The 27,872-nt window shown below is 40.9% G+C and overlaps 1 pseudogene; it reads left to right on the top strand.

Moving 5' to 3' along the window:
* The first annotated feature begins 5,146 nt into the window (after window positions 1–5,146).
* LOC121277739 lies at window positions 5,147–21,799 on the top strand (annotated as a pseudogene).
* The last annotated feature ends 6,073 nt before the right edge of the window (window positions 21,800–27,872 follow it).

Raw genomic sequence — 27,872 nt, 5'->3', positions numbered from 1 at the left:
AAGGTGTCTATGAGGTTGGAAGCCTTAGAGGGAAGCTCACCAGAGGAAATTTCTCATTTCACTTCCTCCAAATAAAAGGTGTTGTTATGGGTACCTGCATGGGTTCTCGCTATGCTTGCCTTCTTGCAGGATAGGTGGAAAATTTCTTGTTCCAGTCCTACCTGAGCTCTTTTTCCAGTACATTGATAACCAAGTTGGTGCTTTGACCTGCTCTTGCCCTGAATTGGAAAAATTCATCAACTTTGTTTCCAATTTCCACCCTTCTCTCCATTTCATATGGTCCATCTCTGATTCTTCCCTTCCTTGACTTCTCTGTCTCCATTTCTGACAATAGGCTATCAACTAATACACATTATAAGTTCACTGATTTCATGTGTCATGATGGCGGATCATAGCCTGAATTACTTACTTAAGAGTTCAATATGTCCGTAAGACCTGTGTTTTTTTTTAAAAAAAGGATACACAAGCAAAACCTGGCTGAGGCAGTAAAGTAACCACTTGCTGGAAAATTTCTATATGGATTACACTTGACCAACCAGTCTAAATAGAATGGAATGTCGCACCTAAAAGGCCTACTTCAGACAGAGACACTACAAAGCAAGGGATGCAACGCAAAAACTTAACTGTAATTGCTTGTGGTTGTGAGATAATAAAGGCCGATTAACATCTCAGCAAAAACCATCTCCTGTGAATTATATCCCAGACTGTGGAAATGATGTGAGTTGAAAGAAAGCAGTTTCTGGGTGAACGACATGTTTGTTTTTTCTCTTCCTGGAATACGGAAGAAAAGGAGTTAAAAGCCAACTGCAACCCTGTCTGTGTGCTAGTCTGGTATTCTGTTCTGGTGTGTGTATGCTGTGAAGATCACAGCTGAAGAACATCAACTAGGCATTCCTGCACTTGCAGGTAAAAAGGTCTCTTTAACAAAAACAAAAATACCTGGAAAAACCCAGCAGGTCTGGCAGCATCTGCGGAGAGGAGCACAGTTAATGTTTCGAGTCCGTATGAATCTTCAACAGAACTAAGGAAAAATAGAAAAGAGGTGAAATATAAGCTGGTTTAAGGGGGGGGGGGGTGGTGGGACAAGAAGAACTGGATAGAGGGCCAGTGATAGGTGGAGATAACCAAAAGATGTCACAGACAAAAGGAAAGGTCTCTTTCTCTGATTGCTGGAAGCAAGTCATAAGTCAGCAAAGCCACAGTCACAAAGGAAACTGTGTTGCATTTTTATTATTTTTCTTGCATTTTAGTAACTAATAAACTCACCTTCTTTAACTCAAGAAAGCCTGGTTAAATTGGCTCCTTTTTAATTGTCTCCATTTGGACTGGCAAAAGGTACCCACAAGAAAAGGGATCCTTTTTAAATTAACCTTGTTGTGACCAACCGAGGGGGTTGGAGAAGAAGGGGAGCCAGTTCATCCCTCCTCACCCAAGAGCATAACAATTTGGGACGTCTTGTCCGGAATCATAACAATTTGGGGGACCTTGACCGGGGACCAGCCGTAACAGTGCACATGAGCAAAATAAGAAAGTATGAGAATTACAGAAAGCAATTTAAAGCACCTTGGGAAAAACGAATCACAACTCATATGCATTTCAACATCATATACAGTACAAAAATCACATCACAAGCACTGGTTCATATAAATAATAAACTGCATTTTGTGTTACGGTATTCTTAAATATTCTTTAAAGACATTTTTCCCCAATTAATATACCAAACTCTTTGGAGGTATTAGTTATAACCAGCTAATAAGGTACAGAAACTAGAAGTCAATTACTATAAGTACAATTGCAGTCCACAGGACAAGACCTCTGAAGGTCTCTGAAACTGCTGCTTCATATGCAGGTGAAGCCAGCCGGTAAATTCATGGCAAAATACTGCGGATGCTGAAAATCTGAAATAAAGACAGAAAATGCTGGAAGTACAATCCGCTGAGTGTTTCCTGCACGAGATTTCGCCCAAAGAGGGAAAAGGCACTTGCACTTCGGATTGGCGCAGAGCAGCTGTACACACCTCCCGCTGTCGTTTGCACCAATCCCTATCCAGCCTGTGACCTGGACATGAACTGTCAATCAGCGAGTGATGGCTGGTCAAAGATTACCATTGATCCAGCAGCTGTAAAATGTTCCAGCAAATCATTTGTTCTACAAAATGGTGAGGAACTGAATTATTGTGTGAAGGTAGCGAAGTTTGAGCAATGGAGGGTGCCCTCTCAGGCTATTTAGGACGTGGGGTTATTTTAAAGTCTGAAGAAAGTCCCGGTCCCTCTGCCGATTGAATCGCTTTTTACCTGTGGGAGAGGGAAGTCAGACAGCACTTCGATTCGAACTCAATTTCTGTCGGGTCATGAGGACTCGAAACGTCAACTCTCTTCTTCTCCGCCGATGCTGCCAGACCTGCTGAGTTTTTCCAGGTAATTCTGTTTTTGTTTTAGTACTTCGATTTTGCCTTTCTTACTTTTTAAGTTTCAGATACCTTTACATGTTTGAAATGGAAATCTTTAAATTCTGTCCCATGAGGCTACGGTAATTACGTATGAATCACAACATTATATTTTCAGTCTGCATGAGGTTTTTTTTAAAAAAGTGCGCTTTTAGAGTTGAAACGGTAGTTTTTCCAGGTTTTTGTTTTGGATTTCCAGCATCCGCAGTTTTTTTGTTTTTAGTTCTGCATGGTCCTGGTATACGCGTGTGTTTCAGTGTGGTGCGATGCAGGTAATTTACTTGTGCCCCAGGAATATCTGCTGGAAATTAAAGCTTTTGCCTTCCATTTGTATCCAACTGATTTGGACACAGGAATAACGATAAAATTTGCCGGTAACATCAAATCAGTAAAGTACGTTGCAAATTGAAGTTAACCGGCGGACATAGGCTGATGGTCCATAGGTTGTAGAGGCATTCTATCTTTGGTTAGATATGGGTCTCTGGTCCTCCCATTAGAATGGCAGGGTGCTGTTTTGATGTCCTGCAGGGCAGTTAGAGTGGATTTCTGTGTTGCTTGACAGAAATGAGCTACCTATCTAATTATTTAATTGAACCTGTCACTCCCACTTAGGATAAAGTCAACTTCAGGGCACAGTGATGGCTGGAAGTCCTGAATGCCACACCTGTGCTGTTGGAACAGGGAGCATGAGATTTTGGGCTCAATAACTTCCGTATGAAATAGCAGAGGAGATCATTGTGGAAGCACAGAGCTGCCACCTGGAACAGTTTAAAACAATATGTGCGCCACATTGCAGATGTAATGCGCTCGGGGATTACTGTTGGAGATGTTTGGGTCGGAAATACACACTGCTGCATATATTTTAATCATGGTCTCCCTGCATTCAGCCATTCTGTATAATATTTTGGGAAATTTGGCAGACACACTGGCTACTGTCGGACCTATCAATTCCAAGTACCAACCTGTTTCCTCTTCCAACCCTGGAAATGAAAAAAAATCCCACCTCCACATCAACAGCCTATGATTTATTGGATTCTCCTGAAAGTACTGTCTAACCAACATACAATGACTTTGCAAAATGTACATAATGATTTTTTTAAAAACAGCAAGGAAATTACTTAAATTGGTATAAGATACTGATTAGATCATGGAATATTGAATCCAATTCTGGACTCCCCATTACAGGAAGGATATTGGAGCTATAAAACAAAGATTCATTGGACTGATATCAGGAATGAGAGACTTAAAATTAAGAAAAGTTGGATGATCTCCACCAGACTAGATCGATTGAAGGGATTGAATAAAACTAATTTAATAGATGTTTTCAAAACTATGAAAGTCTTTGAAAGTAAACTGAAAAACTTCTGAGTGGTTAGTGAGTCAGTAGCAAGTTGTATAGCTGCAAGGTCATCTCTAGAAGAATGAAGTTTAAAAAAGCTATTGGAGTCTCTTTGGATGCAGACGTTGAGAAATTCAACATCCGATCAAAGCAAATTCTGGTTCGGGCTTCATTTAAATGTTGCTGGCAAATTGTGATGTGAAATGGGCAATCTATTATAGTTCACAGGTTGGGGAAGAACAGCAGTTTAATTGGATGTTCCGCTGAGCTGACTGTAAGTCAGGTCCGGATGGTGGAAGGAGATGTTCCTGGTAGGGACATCTTGAGTGGCTGACAATGGGTGGAATTTATTGTGGGCCCAGGAGACAGACTGCTATATTGTTTAATCCACTTAATACATGGTGCTACTGGCTGGAGCATCATGGTGCACACTATGTGTATTTCGACCAGAATTTCGTAATCAAGATTCTGCAATCTGCGTAGAGCTCTGATTTGAGTGGTTAAGCAGCTTTATGCCTATTTTAGGCAGGTGGGCTGCACTCCCATTTATAAGGCCATCTTAAAATAGCATCAGGTGAACTTTGATTGTCAGTGGGTGGTTAAGTGTCAGTGGGTGGTTAAGGAGCCCCAGCTGTCCCCCAGTATTCAAATGTTGGTCACATTTTTCAGGCACAAAATGGACAGCAATAAGTTGAATCTCTTCCCCAGAATGCTTTACTGCAAGTGGCTATTGAGTTGTTCTTTAACAAATGCCACATATTTAAAAGTACAAGATATGCAATAAATAAAATACAGTGACTTGACAGTTTTTTTTATTTGGCTACTATAATCGTGGCTTTAAAAAGCCTTGAATAAAACCATAATATGCAAAATGATAAATTATGTGAAGTTGTGTTTTAATTTACTTGCTTACAGTATGTGGGTGTCGCTGCTTAGGCCAGCATTTATTGCCCATGCCCGGTTGCCCTGGAGAAGGTGGTGGTGAGCCACCTTCCTGAACTGCTGCAATCCATATGCTGTAGATACACCTTCAGTACTGTTAGGAATGGAGTTCCAGGATTTTGACCCAGCGACGGTAAAGGGATAGTGATATAGATTTAAGGATGGTGTATGGCTTGGAGGGGAACGTGCAGCTGATGGCGTTTCCACGCATCTGCTGCCCTTGTCCTTTTAGATAGTAGAAGTTTGGTCACAGATTTGGAAGGTGCTGTTGAAGGAGCCTTGGTGAGTTGTTGCATTGTATTCTGTAGATGATACACACTGCTGCCACTGTGTGTGGGTGGTGGAGGGAGTGAATGTTCAAGGTATGACAATTGCAAATTCAAATTTAAACATTAGCCTTTGTATTTACTATAGCACAAATGAAAGTAGTGTAATTTGATCAGCCCGCTGGAGCAGAAAATCTTTACATCAATGAAGTACCTAGACCAGAGCCAAAAGACGGAGAGGTCCTGATGAAAATATTTGCTACTGCCTTGAATAGGTCTGATTTACTGCAGGTAATTGTTTTTTGCATTCCAGCCACACACTATGCAATGTATTCTTTAAGGATGTTATTGTAGCATTGTTTGCCAAAGCCAATTGCTTTTTATAAGCTAAGGACACTTAAACAAGAAACACAGCATTGGAGAAAAGCACTTTAGAAAAAATGAAAAAATTATATTTTGTTCAGGTTGAAATGAGTAACCTCAGTCTACTTAGAAACTGACCTCTTCACTGTCCCTGAGATATTTAATGCAAAATTGCAGTAGTTATGCATCAAGTCACATTACATGCTGTAAGCGGAACAGTCTGTATGATTTGTCTCTATCACAGGATGTTGCACAGTTGCAGAGCATTGCCACTAATAATGCAAAGAGTGTTAATCAATAACAGCTTATATTTATAGAGCGCCTGTATGGATTTGGACTCTTCTAACCCCAGAGTAAGAAAATTCTTATTAAGAAATAACTTTATTGGCAGAAAGGACTATCATTAATTTAGAATGCAAACTACCATGGTTTATTGGACAATAAAGATTGTTACTTAACATTTCATTAGTCAAAGCATGGCACGATACAAAAATTTGAAGCATGTTGGTCTATCTTTCCTGTGGATCCTGGGACATCTAGGGTTTTCTCTTGGTTCCTCAAAACTGGTCTCTTGACTCACAATGTTCTTTGAAATTTTAACTTAGTCAACTTAACTCTAACATGTATACAAATCCCTTTGCAGCTTTAAGGCTTCTACTCTAGTTTCCCAGTCTACTTTAACTGTTGAAGCTACACACTTCACAGCTGCTTGCTTAGTGTTTCTTTCTCTCAAGCGACACTTTAACTGATTGAACAGTTCCTCAGCAGCTAACTCTTTAAATGTTTTCTCATCACTCTCTGTTAAGCTTTGGCAACCCTCAAGCTATGACAATTACGTTAGTCACATCTGGGTTCTTATGGGAACCCCCTACCTGAGATAAATGCTAACTGCCTAGCAAGTGCGCTGCTATAATTCCTAACGCTTCCGAGAAATGACTTAGTGTTTTACTCTGCTTACAGTACAGGTCTATCTAACTCTTATTTACTTTGGCTATCTTCTCTCAGTGAGCTGCAAACCACGAGGCCCAAATTGGAACTAACTGTCTCAGTAAAAACACCCAGATAAATTGAAGCCAGAAAACCTTGCTAAACTCCACCCTTCCCCATGATGACATAGCCTACTCTGGGCTGTCCTCAAACTTACCTTTGGGTTAATTATCCCTCATTTGCAATTTCCTCTTTGACCTGATCAAGTAATTGGGCTTTACAATCTTTCAAGTTCCCTGAATGCTTTTAGACTAATTGAGATCTAACTCCCAAAACAGAAGCATTTCTCTGGACTGCCATTACTGCAAGGATTGCAAACATCACGTCTCCAGGTCTTTAGCTAATTAAGTCCTCCTGCAGTTTTATGGCTCTATCTCTTCTATTCTAACTTTTTAACAAACATGGTCAGCTTTTGAACTGCCATTTTTTAAGTGTTCTGGCAATCTCTAAAGCTCAGCATTTAAATTACCTTCCCTTTAAAATAATAATTTTCCTAGAACTAAAAATTACTTCTAAAATATTAACATGAATGATGAACTAGATATTTGCAACAAGAAGAAAAGCGAGGTAGAGACATGGGAGGGAATTCCAGTGCTTGGGCCTAGGTAGCTGAAAGCACGGCCACCAATGTTGGAACAATTAAAATTGGGCATTCACAAGAGGCCAGAATTAGAAGAGTACAGATATCTGAGGGTTGTGGGGTTGGAGGAGATTACAGAGATAGGAAGGGGCAAGGTAATGAAGAGATTTAAAAACAAGGATCAATTTTAAAGTCAAGACGTTGCTTGATTCACAGCCAATATAGGTCAGCAAGCACAGGGGTGATAGGGGAATGGGACTTGCTGCGAGTTAAAATACGGACAGCAGAGTTTTGAATGACCTCTAGTTATAGACAGTAAAATGTTGGAGACCAGCTGGTAGTGCATTGGAATAATCAAGTCTAGAGTTAACAATGGCATGACCAAGGGTTTCAGCAGCACAGGAGCTGATACACGGTGTCAGGAAAATATAATAATTTTCATAATATTATTGGAATTTATTGTAAAGTAGAGTAATAGTGGGGTCTGTGTGTGTGGGACTTAACTGAATTAAAGACAGTTGGTCTGAAGACTTTGATGCATCAGAGGATAAGCTAGGTTTGAAATGTTAAGTAGGTAAACATGGGGGAAGTTTTAGAATGTGAGGTGTGAAGGGAACATTTGCATTTTTAAATAAATCAGGCTATCCTGAATTCAAAAGAGGGGATGAAATGTTTCACCTAGCCAGAAGAAGTTAAGAAATAGTGTGTTTATTTTTCCCAAAGATTACTGGTAAAATTAATACTATGATAGATTTTTAATATTAGAGAGGTAAAGTACAAAGACATAGTGAAACAATGGGAACTTGCATTCAAAGGGGAAAATATGTATAAAGGAGAGAAGGCTGTGTGCAAGGGAAGGAATTCTAAGATCTAACACAAGTGTGAACAGCCTCCAGCATCTATGCCTCAAGCTGCTGTGTATAAGGAACTGAAGCTAAGATAAATTCATTTTGCATTTGACTGTTCAGAGTATTGTGTGTTACTTTGCCTGGGTCTTTTAAAGTCTATGTATCTTACTGTTGCCTTAATGAAGGTGTAACTGGGAGTGAGGTTAGCTACGGGATTTAGAAGTTATCATTGTAGTAATTTGAGATCTATGTATGTACTTAAAATCATTTCTTCTATTAATAAAGGTTTAATTTAATTTTTAAAGAAACCTATAAGATTGGTGGTCTTATTACTACTGGAAGATATATAAATTGCAAAACAGTTGTAGCAGTTGTTTCAAGTTTCCTTTCGGGATTTGAGCAGCTCAGCATGTACCATCGGCTGTGCCATTACATGGGCAAAGTCAGGCAATGTTGCCAAGGAGGAAATAGGCAGTCTTAATGATGGCATGAATATGAGGAAAAGAGGAAAAATATGCATCAGTTGCATGAAAATCTCCCTCACCACCACCACCCCACCCCCCACCATGGTGGTAGAGACAATTTATATTGGAATTATTCTCCACATATTGCTATTTACTTATCTTGACTGCTACTTGCAACATATTACCTCTGGCAATTTTGTGAGATTCAAGTTTACAAATCCTAATATTGTCTAGCTTCAAATTTGGCTGCATTAGAATAATTAAAACACTGGTTATTACAAAGCAGATTTGCTTTAATGCACCAAAATAATTTTTGATTATTATGAAAAGACAAAGTTATACTGCAATAAGTTTGCAGAATTATTGCTAAGATATTAGCAATGGACATACCAATTTTTAATTCTTAAAATTCTGAACAATTGCCCCAGTAAGTTATGCTTCACTTGCAAGTCAGAGAACCAAATTTTATAAAAGTTTCCAATTCTACAAGACCATTTGCTGCCTCTGACTGTACTGAAAAAATGGTTTTGTAATGTTCATCAGAGCTGTTTCAAAATTACAGTTTCTCAGGCCAAGGCTTTAATGCTGCATGTATATATATGCTGTCAGAATCCTGACATACTAAAATTCCTTCAATGGAAATTAAGTTATAAAATTGACATTTTAAGTAAATGGATGTCAGTGGTTGGTTTGTTCAATGTTAGTATTTGAAGTCTTGGTTGACATTGCAGAGACAACAAAAGTACCCTTCTACCAAAGTCGAAAATGAGGTACTTGGCTTGGAAGCTGCAGGAACTGTGGTCAGCCTTGGACCTGGTTGTAAGGGCATCTTCTCTGTTGGTGCTAGAGTAATGGCATTATTGGCAGGTGGTGGGTATGGAGAGTACGTCGTAACACCTGAAGATCAGCTGATGCCAATACGTAAGGACTGTGGTGCAAGCTGTCAAATTATTAATTAGTACCACTTCCTATCTGGTCAGGGCGGTGGGAGATTTTGAGGGCTATTCGGGGGTGGGGGTGGTGGGGTGGGTGGGTGGGGGGGGTGGTGGGGGGGGTGGTGGGGGGGGTGGAGGGGGGGGTTGGGGGGGTGGGGTGGTGGAGGGGGGGGGTGGGGTCTAGTTGGCCGGGGTTTCGGGGTGGGGGGCTGTTGGGGGTGAGTTGTTTGGGTGTGTTGGGTGGTTGCGGGTTGGGTGGTTGGGGGTCAGCTGGTTGGGGGTGAGTCAAATGGTTCGAAGGGTTGGGGAGATCAAGTGGTTTGGGGCTGGGGTAGTTGGGGGTGGGTGATAGTTGGAGGGTCCAGGAGTGTCGATACTGTAGTTACCCAGGAGTTAGAAGTGGATTTAATCTTCTAACTTTTCCTGGGTACCTATTCTGCTAAGAGTGTGGGAACCATTCAAATTCTCTAATTTAAATCGGAGTTTTAGCTTATTCCTGGTGCTGGGTAATTGCCCCTCGGAAGTTTAAACTTCCTGGAAAATTCTTGTGCAGTCCTTGCCTGGGGAGTTCCGGGAAGTCCCCCATCTTCTGGGACACAAATACAACATCAACCATCACCCCCCCATCATGGCCATGGACCCCAGGCAGCAGATGTCCTGGGCCAATAAGGTATTCAAATTCCTGCTGACCAACTTTACATCTTGCCGTGCTTTTCCTTTTAGTTTTGACTCTTTTACTGTAACAGACAAACTAAAAGCAACATTGACTAAACATTACTTTGTAAGCAACTAATACTCTAAACTACAGAAAAGTAAACCCTTATTAAGGGCTGAACATGACTGATAATCCCACACTGTATATGCACTTTACATCATGCTTTCCACAGAATAGCAGTCTTTTCAAGAAACTGTCTAAAGTCGCTCACAGCTTCCAAAGGGTTCATGTCTCTCCATTTTGTAATGTGCAGTGACGTCTCCTTCAATCCTCAGTGTTCCCAAACCGACTTTCAGCTGTAAGGCCCACCACAGTGATTTTTTTTCTCCTGCCCTTTTTAGGGCACACTTTCAGTGTCCTTAAGTCAATGCAGGTTCCCTCATTTTAACCAGTAGAGAAACCTTCCTCAGTATTCCATCTAGTTGCTAACAGGGAAAGAAAATGCTTTTCTCTCTGCAGACCACAGCAACTGCTGTTCCTGTCTCTCTGTTTTTTCAGTCAGGCTGCCTGGGATCTGCTATAAGGCAAGACAGCTGCCTTTGTCTTTGTGTTCAGGTGTGAAATATGGCACATGGTTTCAATAAGTTGTCTTAACCTATGCCCCCTTTCCCTATGGTAACTAACGCCTGGCCTGTTGCCAGGCAAAGTCAATACAACTTCACACCATTTCCCTTTTCCAGGGCATTCTGTTTTCCTTTTAAATTAAAAAAGACAATTTAAACATAAGTATCTTATAAAACCTCGCAATTGTAACAGAATATATTGTGTTCTGTAAATTGCATTGTTTTCTTAAAGCTTACGTTGTCATTCTGATAATTATAATTTCAACAATTGAGTTCTAGATGAAATACAAAACTAAGTGAGATCTCATTGCGATATATTAGTAGATCTCCCATGTTATTGTTCATAGTATGTTTCACATCATGTGATACACAATGGCCAGGTTTTGGTGTCAAAATAATGGTGAGACTAGTGTCCATAATTTATGCATAAATGGTCAGCAACTTCTGATGAGGAGCAGATGCACGGTTAAATGCCAATATTAAGAAGTTGTTCGAGCTTCAGCACATTGCCGTTAGCTTCCTGGAGGTGGCATTTCACTGCCTGTCTCACTCTTTACATTCACTAAATGTCATGAAGTTGCTGTATTTTCACAGTAGATACAATCTAAATCCCCTGCAGGATATTCAATCTCATTGCTATTAGTGTAAATATTGTTGTAATGATGTGATTGCTAATTATTGACGATCAACCTCTCTGGCACTGAAAATTAACCGTAAAAGTGTGGAGTCTCATTCCTTTAGGTTTTAATTGGAGGTTTTAAATGTCAGATTTAAAATTTTAAGTTTAGCTTTCTCTTTTTCTCTCTTTATCCAATATTTCTCTCCTCTATTTATTTCTCTGATATAACATTGAATTCACCCACTCTAATTTACTCTTCCTTCTCAATTCTTCAATTTTATTGGTTAAGGAGATTCACAGATGCTTGGTCTTTTCACTCAGAGCCCAGCTGCCCGACTTTCCTCATTGTTTTGTTATCAGCTCACACTTTCAGAAACTTATTGGCAACACAATTTTGAGATGAAGAGTGCAGGGACAAGTCTAACTAATGACAAATAATGTTTGATGCCCCACTACAACAAAATCTGGCCTATAAATGTATTCTACTGTTGAAAGTGCAGCTATGTTTAACCAGATGTAAATCTCTGGGCTTGCTCCATATTTTATATTGCTGGATACAAGACCCAAATGATCTAACCACCCTCAAGGATTCTGAAGTAGTGGGAGCAGAATCTTCATTACTAAAATGTTGTTATTATCAGCTTATTGATCAGGACTTTTTTAAAAAAAATTCTCATTCATGATGAAGTTGTGTTAAATCCATAAACTAACAAGGAGCTTATATGCAGTTAAAATTCCTTTCATTAGGTCACTGGACTGTCACTTTAACTTATTTGAACAGTTTGTGCTGTTTGTCTCTCCATCCAAGTCAGTCAATGTACAAAACAATATATTGACCCATTTTTAAAATAGCTCTATTCAGTGCAGCATGATTGTTTGAACATACTTTTCATATAACTTCATAAGATCAGTCCTTGATTTCTCAGATTTCATATTCCATTAGCAAAATCTTATTGTTAAAATTATGTGGTTGTCTGGTCATCTGCAGTAGAGTCTATTGGTATCACAAGATTTAACTGTCTTCAATGGTCAAATCCCAACTTGAATGCTCCCAATATGTTGGGAAGTGCAAATTCCAGTGTTACTGCCTCCTAGTATATAAGAAATGCAAATATTAAATTACTCATAATATTCAGATTATGTAGGATGTCATGTGCTTGGAAACATTCTAATAGATAAGCCATGTTTCTAGTTATTTACTAGGACTAGTAGGGCCCATTAGGGACCAAGGGGGCAATCTATGGGTGGAGCCAGAGGACATCGGCAGAGTGTTGAATGAATACTTCACTTCCGTCTTCACCTAAGAGAATGAGAATGAAGGTATGGAACTCGGTGAGAGAGATTGCGAGGTTCTTGAGCAACTTGATATAGTGAGTGACAATGTATTGGAGGTGTTGGCAGGCTTAAAAGTGAACAAATCTCCAGGTCCGGATGATTTGTGTCCCAGACTGCTGAGAGAGCCAAGGGAGGAGATTGCAGGGGCTCTGACCTAAATTTTTAATGCCTCTCAGGCCACAGGGGAGGAGCCAGAGGACTGGAGAACAGCTAATGCGGTTCTGCTATTTAAGAAGGGTTGTAGAGATAAGCCAGGGAACTAAATGTCTGTGAGTCTCACGTCAGTGGTAGGGAAACTATTGGAGAAAATTCTTAAGGAGAGAATCTATCTCCACTTGGAGAGGCAAGGTTTGATCAGGGATAGTCAGCATGGCTTTGTCAGAGGGAGGTCATGCCTAACAAATTTGATTGAATTTTTTGAGGACGTGACCAGGTGTGTAAATGAGGGTAGTACAGTTGATGTAGTTTATATGGATTTCAGCAAAGCCTTCGACAAGGTCCCACATGGGAGACTTATAAAGAAGGCAAATGCACATGGGATACAGGGTAACTTGATAAGGTGGATTTAAAATTGGCTTAGTTGTAGGAGACAGAGGCTGATGACAGAAGGCTGCTTTAGTGGCTGAAAGCCTGTGTCCAGTGGCGTACCACAAGAATCTTTGCTGGGTCCCCTATTATTTGTCATTTTATATAAACAACATAGATGACTGTGTGGGGGGTAGGATTAGTAAGTTTGCGGATGACACAAAGATTGGCCGGGTGGTTAACAGTGAGGTTGAGTGTCTTGGGCTACAGGAAGATATAGACGGGATGGTCAAATGGTTAGATAAGTGGCAGATGGAAATTAACCCTGAAAAGTGTGAGGTGATACACTTTGATAGGAGTAATTTAACAAGGAAGTAATCGATGAACGGCATGACACTAGGAAGTTCTGAGGAACAGAGGAACCTTGGCGTGTGTGTCCATAGATCTCTCAAGGTGGAGGGGCATGTTAGTGGGGTGGTGAAAAAGGCATATGGGACACTTGCCTTTATCAATCGATTACAAAAGTAGGGAGATCATGTTGGAGTTGTATAGAACCTTGGTGAGGCCACAGCTGGAGTACTGTGTGCAGTTCTGGTCCCCACATTATAGGAAGGATGTGATTGTACTGGAGGGGGTGCAGAGGAGATTCTCCAGGATGTTGCCTGGGATGAAACATTTTAAGTTATGAAGAGAGGTTGGATAGACTTGAGTTGTTTTCATTGGAGCAGAGAAGACTGTGGGGCAACCTGATCGAGGTGTACAAGATCATGAGGGGCATGGACAGAGTGGATAAGGAGCAGCTGTTCTCCTTAGTTGAAGGGTCAGTCACAAGGGGACATAAGTTCAAGATGAGGGGCAGGAGGTTTATGGGAGATGTGAGGAAAAACGTTTTTACCCAGAGGGTGGTGACAGTCACTGCCTGGGAGGGTGGTGGAGGTGGGTTGCCTCACATCCTTTAAAAAGTTCCTGGATGAGCACTTGGCACGTCATAACATTCAAGGCTATGGGCCAAGTGCTGGTAAATGGGATTAGGTAGGTAGGTCAGATGTTTCTCATGTGTCAGTGCAGGCTCAATGGGCTGAAGGGCCTCTTCTGCACTGTGTGATTCTGTGATTAACTGGCTTTATATAGGATTGCTCAATTAGCTGAATTTGTACTGTCCTACATAATCTACTTTATTGAACCAAGCCAGGTTTAAGACCACAGCAAGGCCACACTACAATAGCAGGTGAATTGCAACTTGCCTCTTAGTTCTGCATGCCTTCTTTACCCATCCTCAGTGCTGAGTAATTTTCTGATGTGTGCTGCATTGAACTGCTAAAATGTATTCAGAAAATTATTCTCATAATTATTACAATCAAATTTGCTATTATGCTTATGGTTTAGATTCTGTTGGTATCAGTTTACAATTGACAAAACCAGTCCTTGTGATGGTAGTAATTATTTTATTATAGGTGGAGCACTGTTCAAAATACACAGGGTTGCTAGGTGTATTTGCCCTTAGCCTCACAAACTGCCCATGGAAAATCAAACATGGGGGTGAAAATTTCAAAAAGGTTTGCTTCCTTCCCATACATATTATCTACATTATGGCTGAACGATTGCAGGCGCAGGAGTCACATTGAGAGTGGGAAAATAACAGAGTTTGATTGGAGGAGCAGCGAGCATGGGAGAGTTAGAATCTGAGAGGAACTGTTTCTCCTATCACAGATTCTGTCTCTCCCAAGCTCACTGCTGCAGCTCCTCCTTTCACAGGTATCTCCCTCCACCACCCCCTCAGCATCCCATCCCCCCACCCCCCCCCCCCCCCCCCCCCCCCCCCCGACACCCCATAAATCGCAAATGTCTCCAAGGGAAAGTCCATCCCAGTTTTATTTCTCTGTAATTCTGCAGTGGCTGGTGGGACACAATCTTAGTTTATTAAATTGGAAATTATATTTGGGTGATGAACAGAGACTTTTCATAAGACAGACAATCTTAGCTCATGGGTGGTGACAAGTTCACCATTGGTGGTAATCTGGAACTATTTTGCACAGTTATTAACTTTGTATAATATATGCACCTAAGAACATCCTAAATTCTTACTCACTTTCCAGTGCTCCTGATCTCTTGACTCATGATTTCCAGACATTTTGAGCTATTTTCCAAGTTCTGTAAGGTGCCCATTATGAGTTAAGGAATGGCAGCCCTTTAGGTGAGGTTTGCCACCTTTACTTATTAATATATTTGATCTACTTCCATGCTGACATTGTCAATAGTTGGCTCTTCTCTATTACTGTCTCTCTTTCTGAAATCATAATTATCACCCCACTGCCCTCCCCAACCCATCCCAATGAAAAAAAGCTCCAAAAAAAAGTAGCCCCCAAAATTCAAAAAGCAGCCCTTGATAAAATTAAGCAAGGCAGTTTTTAAAAAAAATGTTGACCCCTGAGATATGGTCAAATGAAGCAATGTAAATTATATATTGGAGTGTTGCTCAGTCTTTGATATTCAGTGCCTACCTAGGAAATTACCTCTAATATCGCTGCTTTAATTGGGTTTGGCTTAATTAAAGTACAATAAAGTTTTCCAAGATTGACTTGGCAGAAGTAAACTTATATCTAATGCATCATTGACAGACTGTATTAACGTTGTTCTTTAAGTGCTATGGCAACATCTTTTCTTCAGTAACACCCAGCCTTAAATATCGGTGAGTCCTACCGTTCTCTCTGATACTCTAATTTTGCCATTGCAATAAATTGGTTGTAAACCATTTTTCTTTGTTTTCTTCCTAACTTTAGTAAACCTTGAATGTTCTTTATTTTTTTCTTGGCTGTACACTGTACCTTCTCTTTGAACTTTCAAACTTAGGCTCTCAAGATTTTCTTCAACTGTTAGCAGCTTGCTGGGCCACTTCAGGGGGGCATTAAGAATTAATTCCATAGTATTGTACTGGAGTCATGTATAGATCATGTGGGATTGGAGTGGTAGGCTTCCTTTCCTGAAAGACTTGGGTGAATTGATTGGGGTTTTTAACAACAATCTAGCAACTTTCTGGCACTAGATCACATTTATTGAATTCAGTTTCACAATTTCACATAGTGGGATTTGAATTTACCACAGTGCTACTGTACCGACTTATTTATTTGCATCTTGAATCCATTTATAGTGTTTGTTGCAGTGTGGAATAATTATCTATTGTCCTTATGGTGTCAAATATTATACAAGACCTCCCTCCTATTCTTAATTTTTAATTAATATATAAGCTTTTCACTATAGTAAACTATTTGTTCAAATCAACTTTGGCAATTCCCCTCATAATCCCAGAACTCAGAGTAGATAACCTATTTTCCAAAGGAGACAAACTCTTCCTGAATAAAAGCAAAATACTGTGGATGCTGGAAATCTGAAAAACAGAAAATGCTGGAAAAACTCAGCGGGTCAATGAAGTTCAATATTAGGTTACTTGGAATCTTTTGTTACTTGCCTGGAATGTCTTAAGGGTACCAGATTGATCTGATGAAAGTCTTAAGCAGTAAAAGTAAAACTTCTGTAAATTTATACTCCATTTCTGTTAGTACAACCCACTATTATGTTTACATAGGAATTGCTAGATGAAAAAGGACCAAGTTCCATCCAGTTCACTTTTTAACATCCTGGTAAACACATGTTAAAATGATAGTGGAGTTGTTGATTCTATCAATTGGTCCATAACAGAAATGATGAAAGGAATCCCTGTAATTTTACTTTTTATAGCTGATACAATCACAATGCTAGATTTTTTTAAAATCGCCTATACTGCAGATCTCTTTCCTCATCAGCCCCTAGTACTGTTACATGTAAATAGAAATAAAATAAATTATTGCTTAAAATGTGCTATTTTGCATTTGTGTTTGACAATAATTAAATGTTTAACATTATTGATATTATTGACTTGGGTACTGATGTGGTTAAACTTTTATTTTTCCCCAAGCTAAAGTGCATAAAGGTGAAATAGTGCTGATCCATGCTGGAGCCAGTGGTGTTGGCACAGCAGCAATTCAGCTGACTCACCTGGCAGAAGCGATTCCTATTGTAACTGCAGGGGCCTCAGAGAAATTGCATTTGTATGTAGAACTTGGGGCAGCTGCTACAAAGTAGAAGATTTCTCAGAAAAAGTCCTGCGGTTTACTGGTGGTGAGTTAAGAAAATTGGCTCATGGATTTTAGTTTATTCCCTTGCCCTCCTCTTTTGAAGGCTTTGATAAGATGCAACACCCAGTAGCAGCCGTTGGTAATGTTGCCCAAATGTCTATTCTTGTGATAGCATTGTTGATGAACGTTGAGGAGTCATGCCTGTGTTCAATGCCCCCAGGCTTTTAGCAGGGATTTCTGGATAGGTTTTAGCTTCAGACTTTACCGATACTGTGCTCTCTGCAATCTGCCCGCCACCCCAACCCATCTCTTCTGAATCCAGTAATTACTGAGGCTGTTAGTACTACCAACTGCTGCAGTAAATGAGATGAAGTCAGGTCAAACTGAGACTAAAGCTGGAATTTTGAGTTTATATGGATGTCTGACAATTTATCTATTTTGCCATCAAGGGAAAACTCATGGATTTGGATATACTAATGCCACAGTTATCTTTGATCTTTTTCCATAATTATCACCAATCTAAACATAATGATTCCAGTTGGACTTGTATTCTTCCAAAGGCAGGGCTCAACCTCAGGGTGGTTGGGAGCTGGAGGGAAGATGAATATTAATTACTTTCAATTTAGAATACTTTGAATTATGTAGAAAATGAATATAAATGCAAAACCATTTAACCCATGAAATTTATGATTCAAATCTGCTATATTCTCTTCAAAGGTATAGGAGTTAATGTTATATTGGACTGCATTGGTGGATCCTGTTGGGAAAAAAATGTCAAGTGCTAAGCTGTTGATGGCAGATGGATGCTTTATGGACTACTGGGAGCTGGTGATGTACATGGAAATATCTGGGAACAACTGCTGTTCAAAAGAGGAAGTCTTCTAACTACCTTACTAAGGTCACGTCCTTTAAAAGTAGATTTTATGTCATTTACAAATTTATTCACAATAGAAGTAACCACTGAATTTGGAATGATGATAATTTAATACAGATGTGCATTAATGTACAAATCTTACATTTAAATATTGCTGAAAAGAGAGGCATGTTGCCGAAGCTTTTCATCTTGCACTCATCAGGACAAACACAAGAATGCCAAATTTTAAATGATTTCAACAATTTATGCTACAGGGAAAAAGGGTGCTGATTGGCTGGGAAGCCAGCTCTGGCCAAGGTGTTGCCATGGAGAAGCAATGGGGAACTATAGGCTTCCTAAGCTGCTGGGTAATTCAAAAAAGGCAGTGTTTGAACATATTCCTTTTGTTTGCAGAGAATGGGTCCCTGATAATGAATGTATGTTGCTTCTAACAAGTATAAATGAACCACGTTACAAGCTCCGCTGATTATCTTGAATTGTTTGTTAGCTTTGCTATTGGTGCACTCAGGAATCACATCTAACAGTAGACATTTTGTTTTGGGTTTTGCAAAGGTGGGCTGATTGAGTACAGTCTGTACTCTGCCTGTTACAAACAATGGAAGGAACATGCTGTTTGATTTGCTCAGCCAATTTTTTTTACATTTTTAATGAGCCTTGCTGAAACTCAATGTATTTTCATTGTATATATAAGTCCCTTTAGGGGATTAAGTAGAACATTTACCAGTATCCAGTTATTCCCACAAAGCATCCTTGTTAATTGGTAAACAGTGTCCTTCAGCTCCTAAATATAAGTGCTGATCCTTTTTATCATGCCTGCTCCACAGAAGTGGTATTTTTCTTTGTTAATATTAGGAATATTTCATCCATGGATATTCTGACATTTGCAGAGAGACACTTTAATTGAGCAGATGTACTGAAACTGAAACCTTGGCTGCCATCATATCAGTTAGCTCAAAGAAGTAATCAGGACATGAATACATGGTAACTGTAAACGTGTGTAATGTACAGTGATACCTTTTTAAAACAAATTTGTGCATTGCAGCTTTAACTTGTAAGCATTAGATATGGGAATGAGATTTTTGGTTCTGTTCATACAGCAATTATATGTTTTATCAGGCAACAGCGGATGCTACTGTAGCAAAATTAAACTATGAACATTTTTGGTTTGGAAATGTAACCTTGTGTTAGTAATCGGAAACTTTTATCACCATTGACCTCTTTCAACTGTGGCTAAATGATATTACACTCACCATTGAATCAGAAAGAGGTGGGTTCAACGACCCCTAATGATTTCAGCATATAATCTAGGCTGACAATTCAGTAGCTATAGAGAATGCTACATTTTTTGCAGGTGACAAGAAGTCCATCTACCCCGTCAGGTGAATATTAAAACACAAAAGGCATGATTCAAAAAGCAACAGTAGTGTTCTCCTGGTGTCCTGGTCAAAATTTCCCTCAACCAACAATCAGAACAGTTTTCAAAAATTCATTAATGGGAGCTGGATATCACTGGCAAGGTCAACATTTATTTCTCATCCCAAATTGCTTTTGAGGGGGTGAAGGTGAACTGCTTTCTTGAACTGCTGCAGTCCTTGTGGTGTAGGTACACCCACAGTGCTGTTAGGGAGGGAGTTCCAGGATTTTGACCCAGTGATGGTGAAGGAACAATGATGTATTTCCAAGTCAGCAGGTGTATGATTTGAGGGGAACTTGCAGGTGGTCATATTCCCATGTGCTTGCTACCCTTGTTCTTCTAGGTGATTGAAGTTGCAGTTTGGATGGTACTGTTGAAGGAGCCTTGGCAAGTTGCTGCAATATATCTTGTAGCTGGTCTATGATGCTACACAGGGTGTGCCAGTTGTGGAGAGAGTAAATTTCTAAGGTCGTGGATGGGGTGCCAATCATGCAGGCTGCTTTGGACTTAAGTGTTGTTGGTGTAGCATTCATCTAGGCAATTGGGAAATATTCCATCTTAGTGTTGTTTATAGGACCTTGCTGCATGGAAATCAGCTGCTGTTTGCTTACAAAATAGTGATGACACTCCAAACAATTAATGCCTGTAAAGTGCTATTAGTGTAAGTTTGATCTTTTAGAACATGTTCTGATGCAGAGTTCTTTTTGTGTGTTTCAGTATAAAGCTGAGCTGGTGAGAACATTCACAGAAAATATGATGCCTCATTGTACCTGAAGGTAAGCTTCGTCCAGTCATTGATAGCATTTTCCCTATGGAAAAGATTGCTGATGCTCACAGATACATGGAGAACAACAGAAACAAGGAGAAGATAATTATTGAAGTGAGAAAAGAAAAGCTGTCTGATCTGTAATGAAGAAGAAAGACATTATGTTGACTAACTGTGATCTGGATTAATTTGACCATGTTGAATTAGATGAAATAGAAATATATCTACGATAGCAGCCTTTAGGTCTCTACCTAAAATTTGAGCAACTTCAAAATATTGAGTTCATTCGTTTCTTCAAACTACCTAACAATCAGCTTTCTTTCACACCATTTCCAACTTGCAATAGAATCAATTATCTCCACAATGGAAAGATTCACTTGGCAGATAATTGGCAAGAAAAGCTAGTCTGTCTTAATCCCTGAAACAAAAATTCCTTTACTCAACATACTGAAACTAGCAACCCGTTCCCATTGGCCCTTGTTTTGTAAAAGACTAGCCAAAATTACAGAACCCAACTCTGGGCTGCAATGAGAACATTACCATCCGTCAAAATATGAAAGGAGCAAAGTGTAACAAGGGATGTTGAAGGCAGTTATCTATCACCATTGTTGTTCAAAGAAACAACGGTCCCACTATTCCAATAGAAAATGAAGGCTCGACACTCTTTATAAAACATAAAAACTGGTTCATCAAATGCACAGTTCTAGCATGGTAGATAATATTGCTACTTTGAGTGAATTTCACACCACTATGTCCAATTTTTTAAATCATGCAATCATTCAGTGACAAAACTGGTCCAAAGATTATCAAAAAAATAGTAATTTTTCCACATAAAGAAGCCAACAGAGTTGAAATACCAAATACCTATCTGAATCCCAGAATAAATTTATACTTTATATTATAGATATCTGAGATCAGCTTGATTTAAGTTTGATAGAATAATTAAGAGACCAGTTAACAAAATAGCACACTTAGCCAGTGAAACATTAAGCGGCCTAATGTATACCAAATTCTGAGGTTTGTGATTGTCCAAGTTGGAAGTTCACATTCCATCAGCAATTATTTGGAAGCCTGAGGAAAAGCCAAAGACCCTATAATTTTTCATTCCAGTGTAACGGTCACAACAAGGCAAACATTGAGAGACTGAAAGGTTTAAAAGTGCTGAAAGATACTGAGGAGCAACTCAATGAGTTTAAGAAAAGCCCATGCAAAGTAAATGCCAAGATAATGAAGTGGAAATCTCAGGTATCAATGGGCAACTGCTGATTGAAAAACCCAGACTGGCTACACAAAACAACAGACCAACTGCTAAACTGCCTTTCTTTCCAATGCCAAGGCTTGGGATTTTTGTATTAAAATAATAGAACATCTAATAGCTGGACTAAGCTATACAATGTTATAAAGCTATCTCGATTTAAGAATGCTTTACTGCTGAGAAGTAATCTATACCCAATCTGGTGCATACTTTCCAACAGAAAACCAAATGCAAACAAGTTATGCAGGAAATCTAACTGGGCAGAGGAAACTATTTCACACATATACAGCAACTGTAATTTTGTCAAATAAGACCATAAATCTATAAGACCACAAGACTAGGAGCAGAAGTAGGCCATTCAGCCCATCAAGTCTGCTCTACCATTTAATGAGATCATGGCTGATCTGATAACACTCAACTCCATTTTCCTGCCTTATCCCCATAACTCTTGATTCCCTTACTGATTAAAAATCTGTCTATCTCAGCCTTAAATATAGTTAACAACCGAGCTTTTACAGCCCTCTGTGGTAAAGAATTCCACAGATTGACTACCCTTTGAGAGAAGAAATTCCTCATCTCTGTTTTAAATGGGTGCCCCCTTACTCTGAGATTATGCCCTCTGGTCCAAGGCTCTCCCACAAGGGGAAACAACCTCTCAGCATCTACCCTGTCAAGCCCCCTAAAAATCTTATTTGTTTCAATAAAGTCGCCTCTCATTCTTCTAAACTCCAATGAGTACAGGCCCAACCTACTGAACCTCTCCTCATAAGAAAATCCTTCCATACCTGAGATTAATCTAGTGAACCTTCTCTGGACTGCCTCCAATGCCAGTATATCTTTCCTTAGAGAAGGGGACCAAAATTGTTCAGAGTATTCTAGGTCAATATATATTGTAAAAAACTGAGGCCCCAGCACTGATCCCTGTGGCACTCCGCTGGTTACAGGTTGCCATCCTGAAAATGCCCCCCTTATCCCAACTGTCTGTCTTCTATTAGTTAGCCAATCCTCTATCCATGCGAAAATACTATCCCCAACAAAATGTGCTCTTATTTTATTAAGTAGCCTTATGTATGGTACCTTATCGAATGCTTTTTGGAAATCCAAATATATTACATCTACTGGTTCCCCTTTATCTATTCTCCTCAAAGAACTTTAATAAATTTGTTAGGCATGATTTCCCCTTCATGAAGCCATGCTGACTCTGCTTGATTAGGTTATATATTTCTAAATGCTCTGCTATTACATCATTTATAATAGACTTCAACATTTTCCCAACGATAGGCAAAGTTAAAAGCCATAACAAAATCCTAAACAGGCTAAAAGACAAAGTATAAATATTATTGGACACCACATTGAACTGAGATGAAATCGCCACAGAGTTATAGTAAGGTTACAGCACACAAGGTGGCCATTCAGCCTATCATGTCCATGCCAGCTCTCTAAGAGCAACTCAGCTAGTCCCACCACCCTGCCTTTTCCCTATAGCCCTGCAGATTTTTTCTCTTCACATAATTATTCAATTCCCTTTTGAAAGCTACTATGGACCACTATAAATAACGTCCATTACAATTAAATATTAATTTACTACATTACCTTGTGAATCATTTAAAATCTGTATACTTTGGTAAACTCTATTAAACCACGAAATGCATCAAATGATTAATTGAGTAGCATAGCGAACATATGTCATATAGCCTCGGGGAGGCACTGGCGTAGTGGTATTGTTGCTGGATTAAAGACCTGGGGTAATGCTCTGGGCCCCGGGTTTGAATCCTGCCACGGCAGATGGTGGAATTTGAATTCAATAAAAATCTGGAATTAAAATGGCTCCTTAGTGAGCAATGTGGTTGACTCTTAAATGTCCTCTGAAAAGCCACTCAGTTGTAACAAACCACTACAAAGTCACACCTGGCACCTTCCCTGAGCTGATGAATCAGAACTCCTCCATGTTGAACACACGTGGAAGAAGCGCTGAGGGGTGGCAAGGGCGCAAAATGTACTCTAGGAGGGGGACTTCAATGTCCACCGCCTAGAGTGGCTCGGTAGCACCGCTACTGACTGAGCTGACCGAGTCCTAAAGGACTGTGGCAGGTACCAACAAGAAGGAAAAACATACTTGACCTCATCCTCACCAAGCTACCTGCCGCAGATGCTGCTGTCCAGGACAGTATCAGTACAGTTGCAAGGTCAGTGTGGAGACAAAGTCCCGGCTTCACATTGAGCATAAATGGGATAGATTTCAAACAGATCTAGCAACTTAAGACTGGCATCCATGCGGCGCTGTGGGCCATCAGCAGCATACACTCGAATTCAATCTGTAATCTCATGGCCTAGCATGTCCCCCACTCTACCACTACCATCAAGCCAGGGGATCAACCCTGGTTCAATGAAGAGTGCAGGAGGGCATGCTAGGAGCAGCACGAGACATACCTAAAAATAATATGTCAACCTGGTGAAGCGACAACCCAGGACTAATTGCATGCCAAACAGCATAAGCAACAAGTGATAGACAGAGCTAAGCGATCCCACAACCAACGGATTAGGTCTAAGCTCTGCAGACCTGCCACATCCAATCGTGAATGGTGGTGGACAGTTAAACAGCTCGCTGGAAGAGGAACAATATCCCCATCCTCAATGGTGGAGGAGCCCAGCACAACAGTTGCTACATTTACTACAATCTTCAGCCAGAAGGGCCGAGTGGACGATCCACTGTGGCCTCCTCTGGAGGCCATCAGCATCACAGAAGAACAGCTGAAGGCATTGGATGCTGCAAAGGCTATGGGCCCTGACAATATTCCGGCAATAGTACTGAAGACTTGTGCTCCAGAACTTGCCGCACCCATAGCCAAGCTGTTCCAGTACAGCTACAACACTGGCATCTACCTGGCTATGTGGAAAATTGTGCAGGTATGTCCTGTACACAAAAAGCAGGACAAATCCAACCCGGCCAATTACCACCCCAACAGTCTATTCTCGACCATCAGTAATGGAATGGGTCATCAACAGTGCTATCAACGGCGCTTGCTTAGCAATAACCTGTTCACTGACGCCCAGTTTGGGTTCCGCCAGGGCCACTCAGCTCCTGGCCTCATTACAACCTTGGTTCAAACACGGACAAAAAAGCTGAACTCCTGAGGTGAGGTGAGAGTGACTGCTCTTGACATCAAGGCAGCATTTGACTGTGTGTGGAATCAAGGAGCCTGAACAAAACTGGAGTTAATGGGAATCGGGGAAAACTCTCCGCTGGTTGGAGTCATTCCTAGCACAAAGGAAGATGGTTGTGGTTGTTGGAGGTCAGTGATCTCAGCTCCACGACATCACTGAAGGAGTTCCTCAGGGTTGTGTCCTCGGCCTAACCATCTTCAGCTGCTTCATCAATGACCTTCCTTCCATCATAAGGTCAGAAGTGGGGATGTTCGCTGATGATTGCACAATGTTCAGCACCATTTGTGACTCCTCAGATACTGAAGCAGTCCATGTCTAAATGCAGCAAGACCTGGAAAATATCCAGGATTGGGCTGACAAGTGGCAAGTAACATTCACACCATACGAGTGTCAGGCAATGACCATCTCCAACAAGAGAGATTCCAACCATTGCCTCTTGAAGTTCAATGGCATTACCATCACTGAATCCCCCACTATCAACATCCTGGGGGTTGCCACTGACCAAAAACTGAACTGGTCTAGCCATATAAATATTGTGGCTACAAGAGCAGGTCAGAGGCTAGGAATTGTGTGACGAGTAATCCCCCCCTTCTGACTCCCCAAAATCTGTCCACCATCTACACAGTAGAAGTCAGGAGTGTGATGGAGTACTCTCCACCTGCCTGGATAAGTGCAGCTCCCACAACGCTCAAGAAGCTTGACACCATCCAGGTCAAAGCAGCCCGCTTGATTGGCACTACATCTACAAACATTCACTCCCTCCACTACCGACACACAGTAACAGCAGTGTGTACCATCTACAAGATGCACTGCAGGAATTCACCAAGGCTCCTTAGACAGCACCTTCCAAACCCACGACCACTACCGTATAGGACAAGGGCAGCAAATAGATGGGAATACCACCACCTGAAAGTTCTCCTCCAAGTCACTCACCATCCTTACTTGGAAATATATCGCTGTTCCTTCACTGTCTCTGGGTCAAAATCCTGGAACTCCCTTCCTAACAGCACTGGGGGTGTACCCACACCACGTGGACTGCAGCAGTTCAAGAAGGCAGCTCACCACCACCTTTTCAAGGGCAACTATGGATGGCAATAAATGCTGGCCCAGCCAGTGAAGCCCATATCCCATGAATGATTTTTTAAAAAGCTATGTGTAGGTAATGCTATTTATGGGGGTTAACACCCAACATGAACAATTTTGAAACCCTTCTGGCCTGTGACACTCGCACTTGATTTCTCACATGAATCACAAAGACTGAGACAAAGCACTCGCTGGAAAATAAACAGAAATTTCTGGAAATGCTCAATGGATCCAGCAGCATCTGTATAGAAACAGTGTTCATGTTTGAGGTCTGTAACAACTCACCTGAACTTCTGAGTATTTCGGCCTTTTCTATTTGTATTTCAGAGTTCAGCATTTGTAATACTTTGCTTCATTTAATGGAACTGTGTTTGATCTATTCAAATCATCCATAATACTCTGCAGTGCAGCTGTTATAATGATAAAGGATACTAATCAAATACCATACTAAAGCTGCTTTAAAAAAAAGTCATGGGATATGGGTGTTGCTGGCTAGGCTAGCATTTGTTGCCCACCCTAATTACCCTTGAGAAGGTGATGATGAGTCACCTTCTTGAACTGCTGCAGTTCATTTGGTAGAAGTACATCCACAGTTCTGGGAAGAGTGTTCCAGGATTTTGATCACATGACAGTGAAGGGACGATAATATAGTTCCCAAGGCAGGATAGTGTAGGGCTTTTAGGGAAACTTGTAGGTTCCCATGCATCCCATGCCCTTATCCTGCTAGATGGTGGCGGTTGTGGGTTTGGAAGGTGCTGTCAAAGGAGCCTTGGTGAGTTGCCGCAGTGCATCTTGTAGATGGTACACATTGCTGGGGTGCCAATCAAGCAGGCTGCTTTGCCCTGGATGGTGTAGAGTTTCTTGTGTTGTTGGAGCCGCACTCATCTAGGTCAGTGGAGAATTTTCCATTGCACTCCTAACTTATGCTTTGTAGATAGTGGACAAGTTTTAGGGAGTCAGGAGGTGAGTTACTTGTTTCAGAAGTCACAGCCTCTGACCTGCTCTTGTAGCCAAAGTATTTATATGGCTGGTCCAGTTCAGCTTCTGGTCAATGGTAACCCCCCTTGATTCGCGATGGTAATGCCATTGAATGTCAAGGGGTGATGGTTGGATTCTCTCTTGCTGGAGAGGTCATTGCCTGACACTGCTGTGGCATGAATGTTACTTGTTACTTATCAACGTAAGCCTGAATGTTGTCCAGGTCCTGCTGCATATTGGCATGGACCGCTTCAGTATCTGAGGAATTGTGTGGTGCTAAACATTGTGCAATCATCAGCGAACATCCCCACTTCTGGCCTTAAGATGGAAGGTCATTGATAAAGCAGCTGAAGATGGTTGGTCTGACGACACTACCCTGAGGAAATCCTGCAGCAATGTCCAGGGACTGAGATGATTGACCACCAACAATCACAACCATCTTCCTTTGTGCTAGGTATGACTCCAAGCAGTGGAGAGTTTTTTCCCTGATTCCCATTGATTTTAATTTTGCTAGGGCTTCTTGATGTCACACTCAGTTAAATGCTGCCTTGATGTCAAGGGCAGTCACTCTAACCTCCCCTCGAATTCAGCTCTTTTGTCTATGTTTGCACCAAGGCTGTAATGAGGTCAGGAGCTGAGTGGACCTGGCAGAACGCAAGCTGGGCATAATTGAGCAGGTTATTGCTGTGTAAGTGACACTTGATAGCACTGTTAATAATCTCTTCCATCACTTTATTAATGATGGCGAGGAGGCTGAGGGGCGGTAATTAGCCTGATTGGATATGTCCTGCTTTTTGTGTACAGGACATACCTGGGCAATTTTCCATATTGCCAGGTAGATGCCAGTGTTGTAGCTGTACTGGAACAGCCTGGCTAGGGGTGCAATTAGTTCTGCAACGCAAGTCTTCAGTAATATTGCTGGAATATTGTCAGGGCCCATTGCTTTTGCAGTATCCAGTGCCTTCAGCCGTTTCTTGATATCACCTGGGCTGAATCAAATTGGCTGAAGACTGGCATCTTTGATGCTGAAGACCTCAGGAGGAAGCTGAGATGGATCATCCACTCAGCCCTTCTAGCTGAAGATGGTTGCAAATGCTTCAGCCTTGTTTTTTGCACGGATGCATCATTGAGGAATGCGATATTTGTGAAGCCTCCTCCTGCAGTGAGTTGTTTAATTGTCCACCACCATTCACGATTGGATGTGGTAGGACTGCAGAGCTTGGATCTGATCCATTGGTCGTGGGATCATTTAGTTCTGTCACATGCTGCTTCCTCTATTTGGCATGTAAGTAGTTCTG

The sequence above is a fragment of the Carcharodon carcharias genome, chromosome 5, assembly GCF_017639515.1.
Source record: "Carcharodon carcharias isolate sCarCar2 chromosome 5, sCarCar2.pri, whole genome shotgun sequence".
In the NCBI taxonomy this organism is placed as follows: Eukaryota; Metazoa; Chordata; class Chondrichthyes; order Lamniformes; family Lamnidae; genus Carcharodon; species Carcharodon carcharias.
This window is presented reverse-complemented; position numbering and strand designations above follow the sequence as displayed.